Below are 22,357 nucleotides of genomic sequence, written 5' to 3'. Positions count from 1 at the left end.
AGAGATAATTCTGTTCACCTCTTGCAGTTATCCGCTTATAATGTAATAACGTAGGTGCACCTGATGAACAGCTAATTCAATGAATATCATTAATGAAGGTGATACATTGGGTAACACGAAGGGGAGACAGAGACAGATGGAGAGAGAGTGAGAGAGAGACATTTGAATCCTAAGCTTCAAACTAAATTGCAAGTCCTAAATTTTTGGTCAGAAATTTCACTTTCAAAAGAGATTTATTTACAATAAATCTATGTTTAAATGATTTTTACCATACAGTTATTAAAGATAAAGATAGTGTCTAAGTATTCCAAATAATACAGTCACAACGCTTCCTAAAACTGTATATTTTATTCTTATTTAAAGTTTATCATGTTAGGATTGCATAGATTGTAACAAGAAACTTTTAATTTAAAAAAAGAAAAGTTTTGTTAAATTAAAATTTGGGGCCTTCGTTAAATTGAATTTGCGATTTGTTCCCCACAAGTTGACGGACGACCAAAAAATGTATCGAATTGAACACTGCAAGTATCTCATTAAAACCGCTCTTAAGGACTCAAACTTCCTTGAAACCATCGTTAATGGTGACAAAATGTGGTATTTTAAGTATGAGCCCGAGACAAAGCGCCGCAGTGCTTGAGTGGAGACCCCCAGAACAGGGGCATCCGAAAAAAAAGTCGCTTGGAGAAGTCAAAAGTAAAGACAATGCTGATTTGTTTCTACGATTCCAAGGGCATTATCCATAAAGAATTCGTTCCTCCTGGCCAAACGGCCAATGGTGAGTTTTATCTCGAAGTTTAGGAGCGATTGATAGCGAGAATTCGTCGTATACGGCATGAATATCGTGATGCAGGCAGCTGGTCACTTTTGCACGATAATGCACCATCTCATCGTCCGAACATTGTGAGACAGTTTTTGAGCAAAAGCCAAGTTTGTGTGTTGGATCACTCGCCGTATTCACGTGATTTAGCACCCTGTGACTTCTTTCTCTTTCCCCGACTCTTTGTCGATGAAAGGAAAGCAATACAACACCACTGAAAACGTTCAAGCGGCAATAACCACGATCCACAACAGTATCCCAAAAACCGATATAAAAAACTCGTTTAACGAATTAATTGACCGTGCAAAACGTTGTATCGAAGCTGAGGGAAAGTATAGTGATTGAAATAAATAAATGATTCGAATAATTATAATTGGCCTGTGTTTTATTTTCTATCGAAAGTTCGGTTTCTTTTTGGACAGACGGTGTATATATTCTGAAAAAGAAAAAAAAAATACAGTCGAGATTTAAATGTAGTCAGTCCGTGTTCTAAATTCAAAGATTTGTATTTGGACTTTAATCCACTATCCGTTTATTTAAAAAGAACTCAATCATTCGTTTTCAGCATGGCAACCCTTCTAATTACTTTAATTTGTCGAAATGCGTCATGATTTAATTGCGTACTCGGCTGGCGAGTAAACTGTCACTCATAAAGTCAGGATGCCACTACAGTATTACCGCTCACGACTACACCCCTCCCCGCTCCCCAGTGGGGATGCCACATGTCATAGAACAGGACTTCCTTCCGACACGTGCGTAGTTCATCTACCACGGTCAGCTTTCCTCTTCGCTTCCGCATCTCTGACGAAGAATCAAGCACAGTAGAGAGATAGATAGATGAGAGAGAGAGAGAGATGGGAGTTACTAATGAACAATAGTTCTCCCCCCCCCCCATCTACCGGCAAATAACCCCTGGATTCACCGTCGACTATACCTTTCCGTGCGGTACACGATTAAATCCACGCAGGTCATGTGACCGAGTGTGTCGAGACACCGCCAGGAGGCTGAACGCGAGCCAGCGAAGGAAGAAAAGGAGAAAGCTGCTTACGGCGTGCGAGTTCTGTGACGCTTGTTGTTGTGTGCTGATGGCGCATCCTACCCTTTCTATTTTGTGCTTACTTCCGTGAAAAGGCTTAGAACTGATTCATCCTGAGCATCGTTAACAGAAACGATTTTCAGCCAAAAGGTAAATTTTACGTATTCTATCTAATTTTCAACTCAGAATATTCTCTTCTTGATGTTTCTTCCTAACACGAGGCTTAGCTCACGACTGCGATGCAGGAGAAGCATCTTTTCCATTTGTTGCATGCAAACGTTGGATGAAATATTTACTTCCTTCTCTTAAATGGCGAATTGGCCCGTTTGCTTAGATGTTATGGGGAAAGAGATGTTTTGACAATGTCTACAAATAACGTGTAATGGCCTTGAACGAGACTAGCGTGTCCAATTCTATGGAGTCAGCAAATAGTTTGTTGAATACGTAAGTTGTTTGTGTGAAATAGAAAAACAGGAAATTAAGTAAAAAAAGAGGCAAATAAATGATTCGAGAGAAGGTGGGCGGAAAGGACATACTTTATTTTTAAAAAAAAATAAAGTAAAAACAAGTTCTCTACAGCTATATCACCTTCACGGCTTTTGTGACTACGAAACAGGTCAACCAAATCGGAAATCTTTTCAACAATGCACGATTTTTTTTTTTTTTTTTTTTTTTTTTAAAGATTTCATATACAGTGGATTTGCTTTATCCGCAGGTTTTTAAAAAATTGACATCCTAGAAAGAGTAATGCATTAATTTATCAATAGATATTCATGAACAAAATACAGTGATAAAATAAGAATTCATTACGACCATACAGATATTAAGGGCATAAAACTATTTATATATTTACGCACTAAGCAATCCAAATTCTAGTTAGAATGAGTTTATACAATTACATCAATTTTCTCGAGATGAAAAATTTTTAAATCTCTCCAGACGAAAAACTTACCTTAGTCTACGAATAATTTGTGATGGTTGATTTATCATAATCAAACAACTCAAATAAGTATCTGTAACAGTTGGGTAATAAATCTAAAAGCATAACCATCTTGGTTCTGTTTCGTTATTAACATTTTATAGTGTTTAGAGAAATACGCATAAAACAGCTTGTTGTTGTCACACTGAATAACAGTTGTGTGATATTTGATTTTAAAAATCTCAAGAAAAGTTGGCTATTGGGGTGGTGAAAGATCTACAGCGGGAAAGGATGATTGTAAAGATGATGTTAGTGACTGAAATTATATATGAGGTGAAGCAAAAAATCATTGCTACTAAAATGTGATTCTCAATCAATTACGATTTTGATAAGAAAATAGAAACACCCTCCCTCCCCCCTCCCAAAATCTGATGAGCGGACTCATTTGTCATATTAAATGCTCACACCATGAATGAAGGCCAGTAGAGATTGAGGCCAGTAGAACAAAATATACAATTGGGTGCTGCTATAGACCAGGGGATGGAAAAGATTATGGAGATAGTATGCATCGGCAAATAGACTCAATGAGTGGAGGATAGGTAATTATTATGGGAGATTTCCAACTATGGGAACACAGAGTGGAAGGAGGAGAGGACACATGCGAAGAAGGAATTATAATTTATGCAGTTACTAAGGGTACCTGAGAGCATGTGATGGAATATACTATGGGTTCGAGAGTGCTCGATCTAGTAACTGCATCTGAGGATTTGTCTATAATGAATATGACCACGTTGCCACCAATTGGTGAGAGTGATCATAGGGTCTTGACCTGGAAGGTGGCTAAATGGAACTTTCAGTTAAGACAGGGTATGTATGAAATTAATGGGTTGGTAAGTATGACAAGCTTAGGAGATTGCTTGGATTATTGTCATGGCATGTTAAATTGCAAGGGCTGGATGTTGATAGTGCATGGGAAGTGGTAAAGGAGTGTTTGAGGGAGATAATGGAGGACTGCATACCTAGAGTCAGGAGATTAAATAATTGGGAGTTAAATGGATGAATAACACCATTAAGCTGGAGCTGCAAAAAAAGAAACCATTGTGAAGGGACTTTAATGAGAAAGGTGACCTGAAGGCTAACGAATAGTACGAGGCACAGGCGAGAAGGATAACTAGTGTGGTAAGAAAAGCAAAAGCAGATTATGAAAGGAAGTTAGCAACGCAGGCTAAAGAGAATCCAGAACAGTTCTTTCGATATCCTACAAATAAAAGAAAAATGTATACGACAGAATGATTTTAAGGAAAGCCAATGGTTGAAAGGTAACTGAATCAGTCGGAATAGTAGAATTATTAAGTGAACAATTTGCAAAAGTACACGTATATCATCCAGGCGGTGATATTGCAGGAATAAGGGAACCGATGGCTTATACGGAAAGTGAGGTGAATGAAATGGAGGTGAACCATATGATAGAACTTTAATGTGAATGCATCTTTGGGATTGGATGGTATACCAGCTCGAGTCTTACGTGACCTGCAAAGGAATTGTCAGTATCCTTAACCATACTGTTTAATCCAAGTCTCAGCTCTGGGTTAGTCCCGAGAGGGTGGAAAGAGAGGAAATGATTCCATTGCATAAAGGAAGCTCCAAGACTGCTGCAAATACCGACCGATCAGGAGTCATTGTCAAAGTATTGGAAAAAATAGTCAAGGATTGGATAGATGAAAATGGGATACTGTATGGGGGCAGCGTGGTTTTGTAAGGAGTAGATCATGCCTCAGTAACTTGCTCACGTTTTATAATACATTGGCGGCTGAATTGGATAAGAGTAATGGGTTTACAGTGATACTGCTGGACTTTGCTAAGGTCTTTGACAGGATTCCACATGGAATTCTAATCGGTAAACTGCAGCATATGGGGATGGATATAGGGCTGGTGAGATGGATAGGAGGGTGGTTGATTGAGAGACATCAGAGAGTAGTTTATTCAGGAGTAGAGTCCAAAGCAAGGCCTGTGACTAGTAGAGTGCCACAGAGTTCTGCTCTAGGACCACTGCTATTTAATTTGTTCATTAACGATATAGGAAAGGATATGAGAGGAACTGTTCAGTTACTTGCCGATGATGCAAAATTGGGTAGAGCGAATAGTGAATAAACATGATGTCAAAATTTTGCAGGATGATTTGGATAGATTGGTAGACTGTGCTAAGGAGAATGAATGTCAGTTTAATGTGGCAAAGTGCAAGGTTATGCATTTTGGGGTGAAAAGATTATCAGCAGTATACACATTGGTGGAACCGTACTCCAGGAAATTGACGAAGCCTGAGACCTGAGCGTATTGGTGGATAGGGAGTTAAAGTTTAGGGGCAGAGAGCAAAAGGGGCTAAAGCAGCTCATCATATCACTTGGTTACTCAAGAATACTTTGAAGAGCAGAGACAAGCAAGTTATTGTTCCTCTTTATCGAGCCTTGATAAGACCCCATTTTGCCTACTAGGAGCCAGAGTTTCTTTGTGATGGGCAGGAGGTAGAGAGGATCCAGAGGCGAGTGACCAAGATGATAGCAGGTGTATGGAATGAACCTTATGAGAACAGGTTGAAGATTTGTGGGTTGCAAAAATTGATCGATAGGCGGAAAAGGGGTGTATGATTGAGACATTCAAATTGCTGAAGGGTTTCTATATGATTAATTCAGAGGATATTTTTGAGAACAGGACTGGTGGTGATAGGACTAGGGGACATCCATGGAAGCTGGGCAAGATGTGGTTAGTAAGGGTGTTAGAGCTGGATTTTTTTACTTTTAGAGTGGCGAATGAGTGGAATAAGCTGCCAGAATCTGTTGTGGGTGCTATGACTGTAAATGAGTTCAAAGCAAGGTATGATAGATACTGTGTGAATGCTTAGTTCTTGACATGATGTTTAGGGCCTCTCTCGATGAATATAAGGACTCCTTGGAGTTGCCCATAATAATAGTAATAATAATTATTATTATTTTTATTATTACATGACACCTCCAGGAGTCCAAGAACTCATATTGTGCGGACACTCCATACTACGCATTCCACGGTCTATGGTACTTAATCCTCCATCTACACATTATCCCTTTACCGTCCATTAATATTATTTGGGAATTTATGAGATTTATGATATTTTGTCAGAAAAATTAATGTACTCGGATTGTATAATCAGTGAAAAATCAGAAACAGTCTGTTAAACTAATAGTTTTTCAACACTAGATCGCTGACCTCTCATTAAAACTACGTTCAGAGCACGGTTCGCCATCCCGAATGTTTATGGCATGTCATAACAAGGTCATAAACTACATTTTGGCTGTTCCTTCACAGAGGTCCTGGTGTAGTGAACTTTTATCTATAAATAATTCTGAGCTCACGCGACTCTTTATATCCAGAATATCTCAAAGTAACTGAGTAACAGATGGCACACAACCTAAGCAGAGTTGTGTGCCCTGAGTACAGGGCATGCATAATTGCAAGAAAATATTCTTATGTATGACGACAACGGTGGTTAGAAAAAAGTCATATTTTTAATTTATGTTTAAGTTACAGTTTCTCTACTCTTTTGTATTTTCAAGTGCTACAGAACGTGCGCTGTTTGGATTTACTTTTCAGTATTACAAATGCTGATTCCATTCCCACATTCCCTTTCTATGAAGTCTGCTAATTAATTCCCGTGTTGCTGAAATCAAAATGGTAATCCACGTATCAAAACAGAATGAATAATTCTTTCTCCATCGCATTTAATCCTCATAAACAACTTATGAAGTTACTTCCTGCGAATCACATAGTTTACAAAAAAATTATCTTAATATCTTGGTTTTACGCTATAAAATAAAATTATTATTATTATTAAATTTGCTAAAATGTTTCGATAATTGTTATAAAACAATTTCTTTTTAATATATTGAGATTATTATATCTTATTGATCTGACTACAAATGATTACATTCTGCAGTCATTTGATAAATTTCGTGGCATATTTTTTTCGAGTTACAAGCTCATCCAGGTGACGCCATTTTGCATTTTTCTCTTTTAAATCTTGGACAATAATTACCGTCATTTCGTAAATGTTATTTTTAGGGTTACCGTCGAGTTTATTTTTAGGAAAATGCATGTCTTTTTTTAAACTATGGAGGTGAAACCAAAAGTATCCCACATTTCTGATCTTTACTAAATTTCAAAAAGAGAAAAAACTGCCTTTTACCAAAAATCTTTTTTTTTTCTAATGATAAAAACAATCTGTAATGGATGATGGCTTTGGCATTCGCTAAATCCACCAACCACAACGGATTGGTTGCACAATAATTTCTTTGTGAAATAACCAGGGTAGAAGAAAGATTTCTCACATTACACTATTTGACTGTTGGGGACAAAGATTCTAACTTTTTTTCCCGATTTGATCAATGTCCACAAATTTGAAGATCGAATATTGGGTTAATGGTTTGTTTCTAAATGATTACAGTGCTGACTAACATCAAGGTTGTGCAGTAACTTATTTTGACGTCTGCGCGGTTAGTCGAGTGGTTACTCGCCTGGGAACAGTGTGTCCTGCGTTCGATTCTCGTCACTAACGTGAGGAGCTAAGGATCTTTCTTAGACATAGCCAAGTTAGCAGCTCTTGGGCGTGGACTGCAGGGTTTTTCTCCCCAGCTTATTTGAGGTTTTTCCTCCCGCAAAGCAGGCAAACCTGTCTTAAGAACACAATGCCTCAAAGACAATTACACATGGTTGAGCGTGGGGGTAACGACCCCACCTTGTAGTGAGTTATGAAACCCAGAAATGAAAGGCCAAGGCCCTACATGTGCCTGTAGTGCCAAAGAAGAAGAAGAACTTATTTTGACATTTTATATACGAGTTGCCAAAACGTGTCATACCTAAGGTATGACACGTTTTGGCAACTCGTATTTAAAATATGACTTCTGCATTACTTCAACCTTAGTATCATCTCTGGGTCTGGCTCCCACTGACGAGATTTCAATAAAGGTCGAAACCGGTCTGGGTAGTGATCCGTCCCATAATGCATAGCATTATACATGTCCACAAGGAGATGTGCTATGCATTGTGGGATACTAAGACAAGTAATATGAAGTCATACCACCTTTTACTATATAATTTCTTTATAATTTAATTTATAGTGTAACCAAGTGGAAAAACTTCCAAGATAATTTAATTTAAGTTCGTACGGTTTTTTTAATTTTTATCTTTCTCTTCGAGTATACCCTTGAAAAATTTACATCCGAACCAAAGTGGTTGCCACTTCAAAAAGCAGCCACGAAAAACAAAATCTTAAAACTGCCTTTGGTTTCCTTTCATTACAAACTATGGGCGTCTCTTTGAAGAAACATCTGAATGTAAAATTTTCCGATGAATAACATAGCAGTCAGAGAATATCGTAATTAATGTGCTGTACAACATCAAGATGCCTTTACTTGGCAATGATGGTGTTTGTTTTTTCTCTTTCTCTTCAAAGGATTTGATGTTTTTCTTAAAATAGTAGTAAATCTAAAACATGTAATTATGACTCATTACGTGCTAGTCTCGTTATGCACGTTATGCGTTTAGGAAATGCGCCAGCATCGCATCTAAGCAGTAAAGAGACCATTTTTAACCAAACATTTCAAGATTTTTGTAAATGCTTTGATATGGATAATCCAAACGGTCAGCCGGCTATACGAGCTGCTGCTACTCACAAATGACAGCAAATCTGTTAATTTAACAGAAAAGAAAGGTACTAATTTCTTCACACAATTTCTATATAAAATGATTACAAAACCTTCAAATTTTAATTGCATTTTAACATTAAAACATCAACAACCACAAAACATTTTTTAAAAATCTTGTAGGGTTTTAATTGCTTTAATGTTTCTTTCATTTTGCTACAAAAACATTATTTGGGTGTCATTTATTCTCTAATAATCAATGGAGTAGTTTAATGACCGGAAGTTTGGTACATTTTTCTATAATGCAGAATGTACAGAGGAACGTCTTCTAAATGTGGAACTTCCTTGACATCTTTTGTCGTAAACTTAGATGGTGTAAGATGTTTGAAAGCGCTGACGGAAGAAATGCGACGGAAGTAACAATCCTGTCTTCACCGTGTCAAAGTCTGACGTGAGCCTTCTATTGATTCCTTGATAGCAGTTTCCTTTGACGATGGGATCGTTTGCTAGTAACCATTAGTGAGTTCGGAGATGTTCTCATTTTCAGGAGAAAACCGGAGTTTAGTGGGATAAAGTTGGTGTTCTCTTGTCTCTTGTTATTTCCTAACTAAACGAGACTTTGCTGACAGAAATGGGACAAAAAGAAAGATTTGGTTTCAGGTGATGATCCCGATAGTTTCAAAGGATTTCACATGATTCAACTTATTGAAGTTTGGACAAAACGAAACATGCAATTCCCCTTTATACGAAGGCTATTTTTGAGAAAATGTTATCCAATCTGCTGAGAACACACAAAACTTTATGAATTTTTTTCTTGATGATTGTAAACAACAAAAATAAGTTAAAACCACTAAGAAAATCCTCCAGTGAATAGCATGAACTGCTACACCGGTAATGATTGCTGAGATAATGTCATTTATCTTCCAGAATTCTTTGAATTGGGGTGGTGAAAAGTTAATAGTCGTAAATTACTAAAACCAACCTCAACAACTATTTGCGATGTTCCTATAATTCTTTCCTTCGTTCCTCTCTGAGTATTAGGACTGCACACAATTACCCTATAACTCAATGAAACATGTGTAATTCTTGGAGCAAATGAACCATTATTGTTCGCATGGATGACCGTCTTTAATTATTCCCAGCTTACATATGCATTTGCTTGTTCCTTTCTTCGGTTGTTTCTGCTTAATTATCTTTCGAGTATCTGCTATTAATCAAAGGGAGTATCCTCGTGTGTCGGTCTCTCTCTCTCTCTCTCTCACACACACACACTACTTCTGTGTGTGCTCTCTTATTCGGTACAATGGCTAATTACACCTGAAAGTCACCAGCAGTGTGTGTAGGTGTACACGTGAGCTCTCCAGTAATATTCCCAATTATCTACGATTCATGTGCATGTCGCCATACTCTGTGATATCTTTTATTCTAGATTACGGAACTTTTCTTAAAAAAAAAAAAAAGAAAAAGTTTCCCAGTACCTCAGAGACACAGGAAACTTAGGCTCATGTGAAGTTAGAACAAAACCCATGCGCGTAGGTGCACAGAGCAGCCAAATTTAGAATTCAAAAATTTTAAAAACATTATAATGGTTATTATAATTATTATTATCCTTCTATCGGGAGATTTAAACTGTTGAATGGAAACTCAACGGTTTAAATCTTTGAATAAACGACACGAAATCAACCAATCCTTATACATTTACAGTTTACGTAACTACTACCAAAACAGTCTAAGGTTTGTTTATGTTTGTGGTGAAAATAAACCTCCACTGACACCGACTAACTCAGTTCTGAAAAGAACAAACAGCAGATGAATTAGTAATCACCATGGTGACCAACTGATACGCACAATACGAAGCTGACAAATGCACGTATAGACTGACTTGCTTATAAAAACACTTAGAGCTGTTATCTCCTTCAGCTTCATTCACATTATAACTTTCTTTTTCTTTTTTTTTGTATAAACACATAATAGTGCATATTAAGACGTTCGCCAACGAAGTAGATTAATGTAATGAGTGAATATTTCTTGGTGTGCAAGTTATCATGACGCATGCACTTACTTTGCAGTAAGATCGGTGATCGCAAGTCAGAGTTTCAAGAGGATACGAACCTTTTTTTTTTTTTTTTTTTGAATTGTTAATATGTATCGATATTTTTATGCAATTTAAGCCTATTCGTTTCGAGTAAATTAAGTTAGTTAGAAACGAAACATTGCAGTGTGCAATAAAAAATGCACTCCTTACAATAAATGATACTGCCTTAAGCGAGGAAAAAGAACTTGCTTGTCCTATATTTAGGTTCCCTTGAATTTAAACTTTCTTCTTTGTTTGGAGAGTCGAAATCTTGCGAAGCAATATCGATATTGCTTTGTCTAGATTGTCAATATTGCTTTGCTTTACAGGTTTAGCGACTAGTAATAAAGAATGACCTCGTGTGTGTGTGTGTGTGTGTGTGTGTGTGTGTGTGTGTGTGTGTGTGTGTGAAGCTTAGCAAGTTAAAAGGTCATCGTAATATCAAACATTTTTTAAACTTAAAATAAATCTTCACAATTTTTTTTATCGAAAAGACTCAAAGAATATAGTGCTCAGCAGAATACTTAAAACACTACAAAGCAGCCTATTATAATTTTAATTATGAGCAGAGATGAATTTAATTATAAAACTCGAAACGTCGAACTAATTTCGCTTCTCCTGGGACGATGTATTCCCGGAATCAGCCTTTGTTTATAAGCATTTAACGCAGCGCAACCGACTAAAATAATTATATTTATTTATTTATTATCTTGTTATTTCTAAGCTTATTGTGTTTATACAGATACCTGGTATTATACTTTATTTATTTATTTGTTTTGGAAAATCTTTGTTATCCATGTTATTAATTTTAACGAATCCTTAATTATGGCATGAAGCAAATCATCTTATCGTATTACTGAATAATTCATTAGATTGTGGTAAACAAATCTTGTCAGTTCTGGACAGAAAAAAAAAAGAGGCTTATCTGGAAGTCTGTTATTTTGCAATAGTTCAGATAGTAAGCTTTAAAATGATGAATTATGAAGCACTTCGTTATGCTCTGGTTAGGTTTACATCTAAAATTTATGAGTGACTAAAGTTATAAGAAGAATTTCGTTGTCGTAACTCTGCTAATTCACATTTTCATACTTGTGTGTCGTATTATACATTCATTGTTTTTATCATTATTCTCTGAAATAACTTTATCCATATTTTGTTTATTTGTTGGTAACTAGGCAGCAATGATGTACTGCAATTCTTGCGTCACATGTCACGTGTTCAAGAACGAAATAGGTAATCCTTCCTAGTTCAGCAGTAAGGTGGCGCCACAATGTTTAAATATAGCTGATGGCAATGCATTTCATTCTCTTCCGTGTGAAGCATTGTCTGCATCTTTCGTTTGTGAACAGACTTAAAATGTTTTGATTTTAATTAACTTAAAGAAATAATAATTAAAATAATTTTATTTAGAAAAATTTAGCATCAAAATATAGCTCTTTTGATATATTTCAGTAATTTATTAAATTTACAAATACACCATAATATTTTAAAAAATTATTACATATAATTTCTGCTTGGGGAATTGTATGTATGTTCTGGGTAGGATGCAATCCAATACCCTTGGAGGATAATGAATGGCAATGCTGTAGCCAATGAAGTTTTAACTGAGGCTCGGCTATTGCTGTTACCCTCCTGCCATGATCAGAGCTTTAATTGCTCAATAACACCTTATCCCTACACTGTCCTCTACAGATAACTGGGAAGATGAAAAGCATTCTTGCTTCGCCCCTTTAAGCCAGTCCTTATAAGGATAAGGTATGTATGTTCTTACATACAAGGATCAATTTATTTGGAAATTCTTGAGAGCCCTCCACACCAAAAGACAACTCATACCTCCCATACAGACCAAGAAAGGAATTGCTCATACGGAAAAAGCAGAAGCTCGAATAGAAAACCTGAAAACACAATGCAGTCCGTCTTATGTAAACCTAAACATCAACCTCATATACGAGATTCACCGCCAAAGCAAGAAAACTTTACGACAGAATAAAGATAACTCAGAACTTATCACCCCCACTACTCCAGCAGAAATAATAAGCATTATAATTCATCTGAACAACAAAAAAGCTCTAGGCCCAGATGGCATCAGCAAGAGAATAATAAAATTACTTCCAAGAAAAGCTATAGTCCATCTAGTCAACATAACTAATGCCATTTTCAGATTCCACATTTCCCCATAGCTTGGAAAACTGCAGTTATCATGCCGTTAAAGAAGCCGAGAAAAAACCCTGAACTCCCCGAAAGCTACAGACCCATCAATCCTTTATCCAGCCTCGGGAAGAGTACCGAGAAAGTTATTCTCACAAGGCCTCAAGCAGAAACAGATAAGCGTAGTATTATCCTCAACGTACAATTCGGATTCCGTAAAGGCCATAGTACAGTCCAACAAATTCTCCAACTGGTGGAGCATATCACAAAATACTTCAACTGGAATCTTCATACAGCTGCAGTTTTCATTGATGCTGAGAAGGCATTCGATGAAGTGTAACATCAGGGCCTTCTTTATACACTTATAAAATTTAACATTCCAATAAAGTTAACAAAAATAATCCATGCATACTTCAAAGACAGATATATGCAAATCAAAATCAATGAAATAATATCAACCAGACCTAAAATCCTGGCAGGTGTTCCTCAGGGCTCTCTTCTGGCCCTGCTTCTGTTTTCAATCTACATAGCCGACAACAACTACTACTGCACTATATGCAGATGAGATCTCTCAGGCCCCAATTGGCAATCAGAAGACTTCAGGGTAGCATCCATACACTGGAGAAGTGGTTGGCGGACTGGAGAATCCAAGTAAATCCCCCAAAAAGTTCTGCCATACTATTTTCCAGAAAGAAGATACTTAGCAAGGAGGACATTCATTTCTTAGTTAAGATTCCAGGGCAGACAGAAATAAAATATCTCGGAGTGCAACTAGATAAAAAAAATCCAGTTCAGCAATCACATAAAACCATAGGCTCGAAGACATCCAAAGTAATTGCCCAGCTTTACCCTACGATCAATCACAGAAGCAAACCTCGACATACAAACCAAGTGACTTATCTACCAGATGGTAATACGGCCTGTCATCACCTACGCCTCCCCTGCATGGAGCCATATCTCAGATACAAATATTATGAAATTGCAGAGAATCCAGAACACATGTCTGTGGATGATTCTGGACGACCCCATGGTTTATCAGAAACTCCTAGATCCACAGAGAAGTCAACATTTCTTACATCTGTTCTCTTCTCCGACATCTAGCAGAAAAGTTCTTCACCAAGACAAGCAATCCACCCAAACCCGCTCATCGAACAAGCTACTGACTATAATTGAAGCAAATTGCAAAGGCAAAAGCCCCAAGTCTATCCTGCGTCTAGCTGAATTCAGCTAATCTCACTGCCCTCATAGTGCGAGCATATAGCTCACCCACTCGTAGTTTTTCTTCTACAGACAAAGGGAAATATGAAAAGCATGTATGCTTCACCCATCCTGTCAGTAACGTTCTGCTGCTTTTAACTTTTTTGGAATGATTTGCAACTAGCAATCCAATACATTTAAATCTTGTTCTCTTCGATACATTAAAACAAACGGAAGGTAATTAAGTTAAAAACTAGGAAGAACGGGCAATCCTGTATAAATTATAATGCCATGAAGACTGATGGAAGAAATGTGTCTGACGTACAATATCAGTCTTTTCTTATGAAAGATCACACTTCAAGTGCTATTACAGACCTCCTGGGAAAATGTTTCCAAATTTCCAAATATAGTCCTTGCGAGCTTCCATTACTAAACTGCGTGATCATTATTGTGGAGAAGCCTCTTCTCAAAAATGAGCTTTTATAACAAAGAAAAGGAATTGCTTTGTAAGAACCTAAGCTGCAGTTTTAATACCATTAGACGCTAATGACCCGATGGCATTTATTACCCCAAGAGGTATGGATGAATCGAAGAGTAATTTTAGAAGTTATTTCGCCTTATTAGATTTTTTTTCTCCTTTTTTTAACAGCTAACTACCTATCAGAGGATGGTTTTGTATATTCTGATATGTTTTTTTTTAACGATTTCTTAAGTTCTTTCCAGATAAGATTTAAGAGATTTATTGAAACTGTTTCGATTTCATTAATGATATCGTAGTCAAAGGATTCAAGAAAGCATTTTTGCAACAATAAATGTTATAGTTTAAAATGTATTCTCCATTTTGATCCGCACACGAGACAACGTGGATCTTTTGAGAAATATCAATGACTTCAAGCGAAAAAGTAAACACACGCATGCGCGCTAGTAAATATTTAGTGAAAGAAAAATCAGTGCAAAAATTATGAAATAATCTGTACTCGAGTCACGTGCCATCAGTCCAATATTTTAAGTTAAGGCAAATGGAACAATGAATATCCGCTAACTAGAAAGATACATTTGAACTTCTTCAACCTCTGTGTATTATCCTCTATGAAAAAATAAATAATTACAAAGGCTTTATTCTGCAGAGTTGAAATCTCTAGGCAGCCGATTAAAAAAAATAAAATTACCTTTTCACTAACGGCGCAGGTCGATGCATTTCTGCAGGGTTCTAGATGGACGGTGATGTTCCTAATCCTAATTATAACTATCTGTTATCATTCTCGCGTATGAAAACACACCCAAGACTGACAGAAGAAATAAACCTAAACAATGGATCAACAAACAAAATTACTCGTGCCAAATATCGGCTGACTCCGTCTGAAAATAGGCGCCAGGTTTGACCACACTGTCAATGGGATATGGAAAATTACGACATTACCTACATCGATTTAATACTCTGGATTGTCATTCGGATGCTCCTAATTCTCACCATCACTTCAGGAGACAATGTCAAAACAGAGACTTATTAAAAGTGTATTATTCAAAATACTTTGCTAATAGGTTCAATTTACAGTCGTCTTATTGTAATATAAGCTACTCGTAATGTCAGGATTATATAGTTTCGATATATGTAGATATAAAAATATAAACTGAATGTGAATCTAAGAAGTGGATTATTAAGGTGACGGTGTGATGGTATAGTCTGCTTGAAAAGAAGTCAACGGACACCATCATGGACAAGGTGTATGGTGCCATATAATGAGTCACGTGTTTGCAGCCGGTATAAATTGGAGGAATGTGATGCTGAAATTCAGTGCAACTGTATCCGGGTGAACCATGCCATGTTGCAGGCCTATCTGTTCGGAAAATTGTCGACAAATTGGACCATTCCAGGTCAACAATCAGTGATAACATATGGAGATGGAAACGCAGGGAGTCAACAATGCTTCGTACGTCTTATTAAAGTGGACGCCAGGGCTGTTTGTTCCTCACACTCTACTCTCCGTTGACTACATGTATCCGTACATATAGGTATAAAAATATAAATATGAATATAGATAGATAAATGTAAATTAAATTATTTAGATGTTACATGTAACTTATTTGTAAAAAAAATGTAAGTTCATATGACAACCTGAAGAGGGCGTCATGATATGGTATGTTATTCCTAAAAGCAAATCATTTACAGTTTTTATTACCTCTTCTTATCTACTAACATGTTAAGCAGTATATAAAAACGTGTACTGATTTGCAGTAGAGAACACACCCTTTTTTAAGAGATAGAAGAGACGATTCACGTTCAAACGCTGCTCGTAAAGGGATGATCTAACTTTTATTGAGGGAGAGGTAGCGTTTGTAAAAATATGATGTTTTGCCACCAAAGGGAATATATTTATGTTCAAAAAAAGAAACCAAAGCATGTTATATTCATTAGTATCTCAGCCAAATCAACTCAGAAATATTAATGTGTTGTTTTGAAAATGCACCTTACTTAGCAGTATCCATAATATTACTATAACAGTAATATTAAGGACACCCTATTGCAGGGTTAACACACCTATTGCATTACCAAAGTTAAAAAAAAAAAGATCTTATTACAGCGGGATGTCAAAGAAGCCAATTCTGTTTCCTGTTAGCGTCTAGAAAAATACGAAAGCCATACTGCAAAGTTTAGATTGCGGTGTTGATGAGTTTCTTCTTTACCTGTATGAGAGTGGTTAGTCAGATTAGATTATCAAGATATGCTAATTGTATACTGTTCTTTAAAATATCCTGTGAGAAATGTGTACGTGCATGTATTTCAGTACGTGTTCATTGAATGCTAATTTTGGGCTAATGGAAGCTCGGGAATTTAAAAATTAACGGCGATAGCCGAGCCTCAGTTAAAACTTCATTGGCTACAGCATTGCCACACGTTACCCTGGAAGTCCTAAAAATGACTTTTCATCAACCATATATCACACAAAATAATTACCAGATTTAACTAATTATTATAGATAAATATTTAAAAAATTAAAAGGTGTAAGAAATCTAATGGACACTGAAATATAAATATAGTTTAAAAATTAATAAATGGATAAATATAAATAATAATTTTATTATATTTTATAATTTTTTAAACTTACTGTTAAAATAAAATTTTAAAAATTATAAATAATAAAAGTCATTTAGATAACCGCCAGTTTAGCGAAACTGTAGTTTCGCTAAACTGGCGAAAAATAAATAGACAGAAATTCATAATTATATCAAGATATAACTCATTCTTATCCTATTCAAATAAACTGACGTTTTTCGCTATTATTTTTCTACTGATGGGGTCGGAATTTGCTGGAAAAGCTCTCACATGGTTTAGTTCTGTCCGTATTCATTCTTCTTTTAATATCCACTCCCATTCTTCTCCGCTTCCATTTCCTACCTTCACTGGCTGCTCACTTCCAAAAATATTCGCCTGCCTATTCAGAGGACATTTATTTCTGTCTGCTTCCCTTTTTAGATTTTTCTGTTGTTTTTCATCATTTTTACGTCCTTCTATTTCCTTCTCATAAATACGTGATGATGTTCAACCCGCTGAAAGTCCTTTATCAATTACCTTTTCTACAACTTTAGACGTCTTCTTAGGCGATCGATAATAATAATGTCTTCCAGAAGCTTTTCTTAGCCAATACCCGAGCGTAAGATATTAAGGTGGTATGTGTCTGCGGTAATAGTCATTTCTTCCGTTCAGGTGTAACAACCGCTTTCCTCTGTCATTAACTTATTCGCTCTCTTCGTACTTGTCTAACATCTCCGCACATTCCATTATTCCCCACATTCCCATTCAGAATTACCCAATAACTGCACTGAGCTTTTTTGCATTTCTCTAATGTGCGACCTATGTTATGGCTCTTATGCTTGGCAGAAGGCTTCTTTGGAATTAAGATGGCAAATTCGATACAAGGAAACTGCTTTTCGTATATATACATTTTTAATTTGATTCTCGTTGTAAGAAATGCAAACCATAACTAATTTAAAACAAAACAAATGGCAATTATCAGATGACATTAATATTTATTAAAGAAATAAAAAGGTGTCTTGTCACTTAAGTCTTATTATACAAATTTTATTAAAAAAGTAAAATAATTTATTATCAAAATTTACAATTTTGTTTTAATTTTTTATATATTTTATAAAATTATTACAAAAATTCTTTAAAATTTTTATTTTAAGTTCATAAAAGTTAAAATGTTAAATTTATCAGTCTATTGTAATCACGATAACTATTTCGATGAAATTTGTACATTAAAATCCTTCGTTATTATTAGTGTTTTACAGCAATGCTTATTAGAATGATTTCTTCAGAATTATAATTATTGATCATCCAAGGGTGTTTATTTTCCTCGAGATTTTGTTTACGTTTGATCTCTAATAACCATGCATTGGCATTTATAAATAATTTATAAATTTATATAAAACAATAGGAATTTATAAACACTATATGGCTATTATATTAATAAAAAAATAAAGTAGAATACTTTATTTTTTATTTACAGTACTATTGCTGAAACAGTCGTTCAACATGTACATACAATTAGAATTGTAAATAGTTATTAGGAAATGGGATTCATGGAAATAAAGAAAATGAGTTCCATAATTTTAATGGAAACAGAAATGCTTAAAATCCTGTCATTTTTGTATCATATTCATTTTTTTCTAATAAAACTTACCGAAAACTTTTTAATGCTAACAATAAAAGAATGAAACATGCCAGATTGCATTATTTGATGAATGAAGTACACGTGAAATTTTAGATGACTCATACAAATCTGTTGACCATAGCTCTGTTAATTTATTTATTAAATAATAGATTTAAATTAAAAACTAAATTAAATTTATTTAAAATTTCTATTTAAACTTTATTATTTCTTTAGAATTATTTAAATTCTTATTATTTCTTTAGCAAATATGTTGAAAATGTTCTAAATAAAATACAGTAATATATTATTTATATAAAAATTGCCGGCCTGATAGTTGCTGGCAAGCTTGCCAGCAACTATCTTGGTACGTCTGAGATGAAAATGTTGAAGCGTAGCGGCTATAGGAGGGAGCCTTGCGGGACACCTGCTGTGATGCTTCTCATGGAGGATCTGAGGCCACGTAGCTCAACTTGAAATTTTCGGTCTTTCAGATAGGATTCCATGATTTTGGAGAGGTTTAGTGTATTTTGCAACTATTAGTTTGTGGATGAGGCCTTTGTGCCATACTTTGTCAAAGGCTTTCGCCACATCCAGGAAGATTGCACCTGTGTGTTGTTTCCCATTGTATCCAGTAGTTATGAATTCTATAAGTCTGTGGACCTGTTGGGTTGTGCAGTGGCCTTTGCGAAATCCGAATTGTTCTTTTGGAATTAGGTTGATCTTGTCCGTTTCGTTTTGTAGGCGGTTCAGAATTATCTTTTCCGCGATTTTCCCAGATTTGATAGGAGGCTGATAGGTCTGTAGTTCTGGGAGAATTGAGGAGCTTTTCCTGGTTTTTGGATGAGGATTACATTTACCTGCTTCAAGCGAGTGGGGAAGTAGTTGAGTCTTAGCATGCTGAGTCACAGCTCTTGGTGTACTTCCTTTGGTGTAGCATAACTTGTGTTTTCTTGGCTGCTAGTTTGATGGAGTGCACAGCGGACATGCCTGTGTGTTTTTTCAATGAAGTGCAAGTCCGCATGCGCATAGTTTGGGCTGAATTGTAGTTCCATGACGTCCGCGAAGGCTTCTGCTCTCTCGTCATCTTGGTAGGCTATTCCCCTTTCTCCGTGGATTGGCTGAATGTTGGTCCGGTCGCTGCGAGGGGCTTTAGTCATTTTCCACAATGAGTTGTCTTCGGTGTTTAAAGCTTAGCTTCTTCTCCCACAGCTGGTTCTGGTGATCTTTGATCGCATATCGGACTAGGTTTGTTGTCCTGTTTAGCTATTGTCTATCCTGGGGGAGACAGTGTTGTATGGTAACGGCGTCTGATCCTGTTTTTGCTGCAGATGAGCTTCAGAATCTCGTCTGGGAGCAGGTTGGCTTGAGCTGGAGCGGTAACGGTGGAAGCTGCTGCTAGGCCAACTTGGATTGTGCTTTCCAGTTTTCTGATCGCTATATCTATTTCTTTTGGTGAGGAGATGATCCAAGATCATTGACTACCTGCAACTGGAATTGGTGTGAGGTGTTCCTGAAAATGGCTATATCCAGCACATCAGGTCTTCCCAGCGGACCGTAGTGTGTTGGTTCGGCGGGTGTAGCGAACGTGTCTAGGCTCTTCCCGTTGTTGTTGGAGTTCCTACTGTTCCATGCGGGATGTTTTGCGTTTAGGTCTCCCGCCACAATTGTTGCTTCGTTTATGTCGAGGAGCTGGGAGAGATCCGAGGCTAGTAGTGGTTTGCCTGGAGGGTTATAGACTGAATATAGCTTTAGGTTACCTGCATTGTTGGTGTGTATCTCAATTCCAGTTTCTTCCAGGTTTGTAGTCGTTGTCTTCTTGATCTCGTTGTATCTTATGTCTTTTTGGACAAAGATAGCCTTTCCACCTCCTCTGGCAATGAGCCTGTCATTCCTAAGTACTGCGTTGTTCCTTAGGGGTTCGCAATGCCGAAGGTGCGTCTCGTTGATTAAGAGGATGTATATTTTATGTCTTGCTGTAAATTCTTGTAGTTCCAGGAGTTTCTTACTTAGGCCGTTGGCATTCTAAAATGCGACCTGTATGAAGTTGTTCGAACAAGGCTTATTACTCATTGCTTATCATTGTGAAGATGACGAGTGTTATTTAAGAACTTGTTTGTATCACTCTGATTGGGGTTGGTCTTGCTAAAAGCCGTTAGCATCTCCCCTAGGGTGGCAGCTAGCATAGCAGCTGTGTTTTGACTGTTGGGCATAGGTTCTGCTGATTTAGCCTTTGAGGTAACTGCTGCAGCATATGAGTTCTGTGGTGTTCGCTGATGGATTCCTTCTTCAAGGGGTGTTGCACGTTTTTGAGCTGGTGGAGTGCCTGCTTTTCTGTTTCTTGCCAGGTTCTCTGGGTGGAGAGTGCAGCCTCTATAGTTGGCTGGATTTGGGCCGCCGCAGTTTGCACATGTGGCTGGAGTTGTGCGTGGTTTGGAGCATGTGTGAGTAGGGTGACTGTTCCCGCACTTCACACATTTGTACTCCGCTCTGCACAGTTTCTGTGCGTGCCCATATCTCTAGCAGCGATGGCATTGTCCTGCTGTTGCTTTCTTTCTGAGTGGTTCTGTTTTAATCCTGAGATTGCAAACTGTTTTGAGATCATAAATCTCTCTTTGCTCCTTACTAATTTCCACGAGAACCAGAGGCATGGGACGTTTGTCTGCCCGGTACATTCTTGATATTTTTATGGGCTCCAGTCCTTGAGATCTAAGGTCGATGGCTATTTCTTCGGACGTGATTTCTTCTACCAGTCCTCTGATGACAACTTTTAGGTTTTTTTCGCTTTTCAGTTCGAAAGTGTGGTATGGGGTTTTTAGCTCATCCATTAACTTTGTTAGCCGACAGTAGTGTGATGTCACTTCGGGCTGAATACGGACTCCTTCGTCGGAGTTTTTGGCTGTTTTGAATTTAATCTCGGAGTTTCTCATGGCCTCCGAGATTGTCTACCATTGTTTTTTGTCTTTAAAGATTACCTGCTGGACTCGTTCTTTGATTTATGCCGCTGTGTCCATTGGCTGGTGTTCCGGTTCTTCGGGTGGTGTCTCTTTTCGTCGCTTTTTTCTCTCACAGTTTGGTAGTCATGCGGTTCTTCCGGGGTCTGGGTATCTGTGGCTGGGTTGTTGTCTCTTGTATCATCTTCAGAAGTGCTGGGGAGAGGATCTGAAGGTTGGTAGTCCTCAGATTCGACTTCCGCGATTTGATGGATCTCTACTTTGCCCAGCCATTTTGTATGTAGCAGGTTTCCTACATGTCGGAAAATTGCAAGCAGCTGCTTAAAGTCTAGTTCATCGTACGGACTGTTCACGATGATTAAGCCTAGTCTGTAGTTTGCTGTACAATCTTCAGAATCACTATACTCTGTGATCACCTGTCTCAATCTTTACCTTTACCTTACCTTACCTACTTACCTGAAATTTTGGCATCTGCAATATATATTTCTTATACTTATATTAATAAAATGTTCTCAAATAACTCTGGTTTAAATAACTCCTAAAAGAAAGATTCGATTATCCTTATCAAGAAAGATCAATCTTTTATTTTGCTTATCTCCCTTATCTTATCATCCCCTATCTTTTCTTCTCTGTCTTAACTATTACCAGAAGTACGGATTCCTTATAGTCCTTATAAGGACTGGCTTAAAGGAGCGAAACAAGAATGCTTTTCATCTTCCTCGTTATCTGTAGAGGACAGTGTAGGGATAAGGTGTTATTGAGCTATTAAAGCTCTGATCATGGCAGGAGGGTAACAGCAACAGCCAAGCCTCAGTTAGAACTTCATTGGTTACAGTATTGACATCCATTAACCTCCAAGGGTATTGGATTGAATGAATCAATCACCGC

At 37.0% G+C, this 22,357-nt stretch overlaps 1 protein-coding gene across 1 annotated transcript in view; it reads left to right on the top strand.

Moving 5' to 3' along the window:
* The first annotated feature begins 1,828 nt into the window (after nt 1-1,828).
* Nucleotides 1,829-22,357, top strand: part of LOC150092807 (uncharacterized) — a 74,017-nt gene continuing 53,488 nt past the window's right edge. The window contains exon 1 of the mRNA XM_090414565.1: nt 1,829-2,003. The gene's annotated coding sequence lies outside the window, so the exon portion shown is untranslated. The remainder of the gene's footprint in view (nt 2,004-22,357) is intronic.

This window comes from Typopeltis vanoorti, chromosome 25 (assembly GCF_054136105.1).
Source record: "Typopeltis vanoorti isolate ZY-2024b chromosome 25, IOZ_Tvanoo_1.0, whole genome shotgun sequence".
NCBI lineage: Eukaryota > Metazoa > Arthropoda > Arachnida > Uropygi > Thelyphonidae > Typopeltis > Typopeltis vanoorti.
Note: the sequence above shows the minus strand (reverse complement) of the source record. Positions and strands in the feature narration are given on the sequence as shown.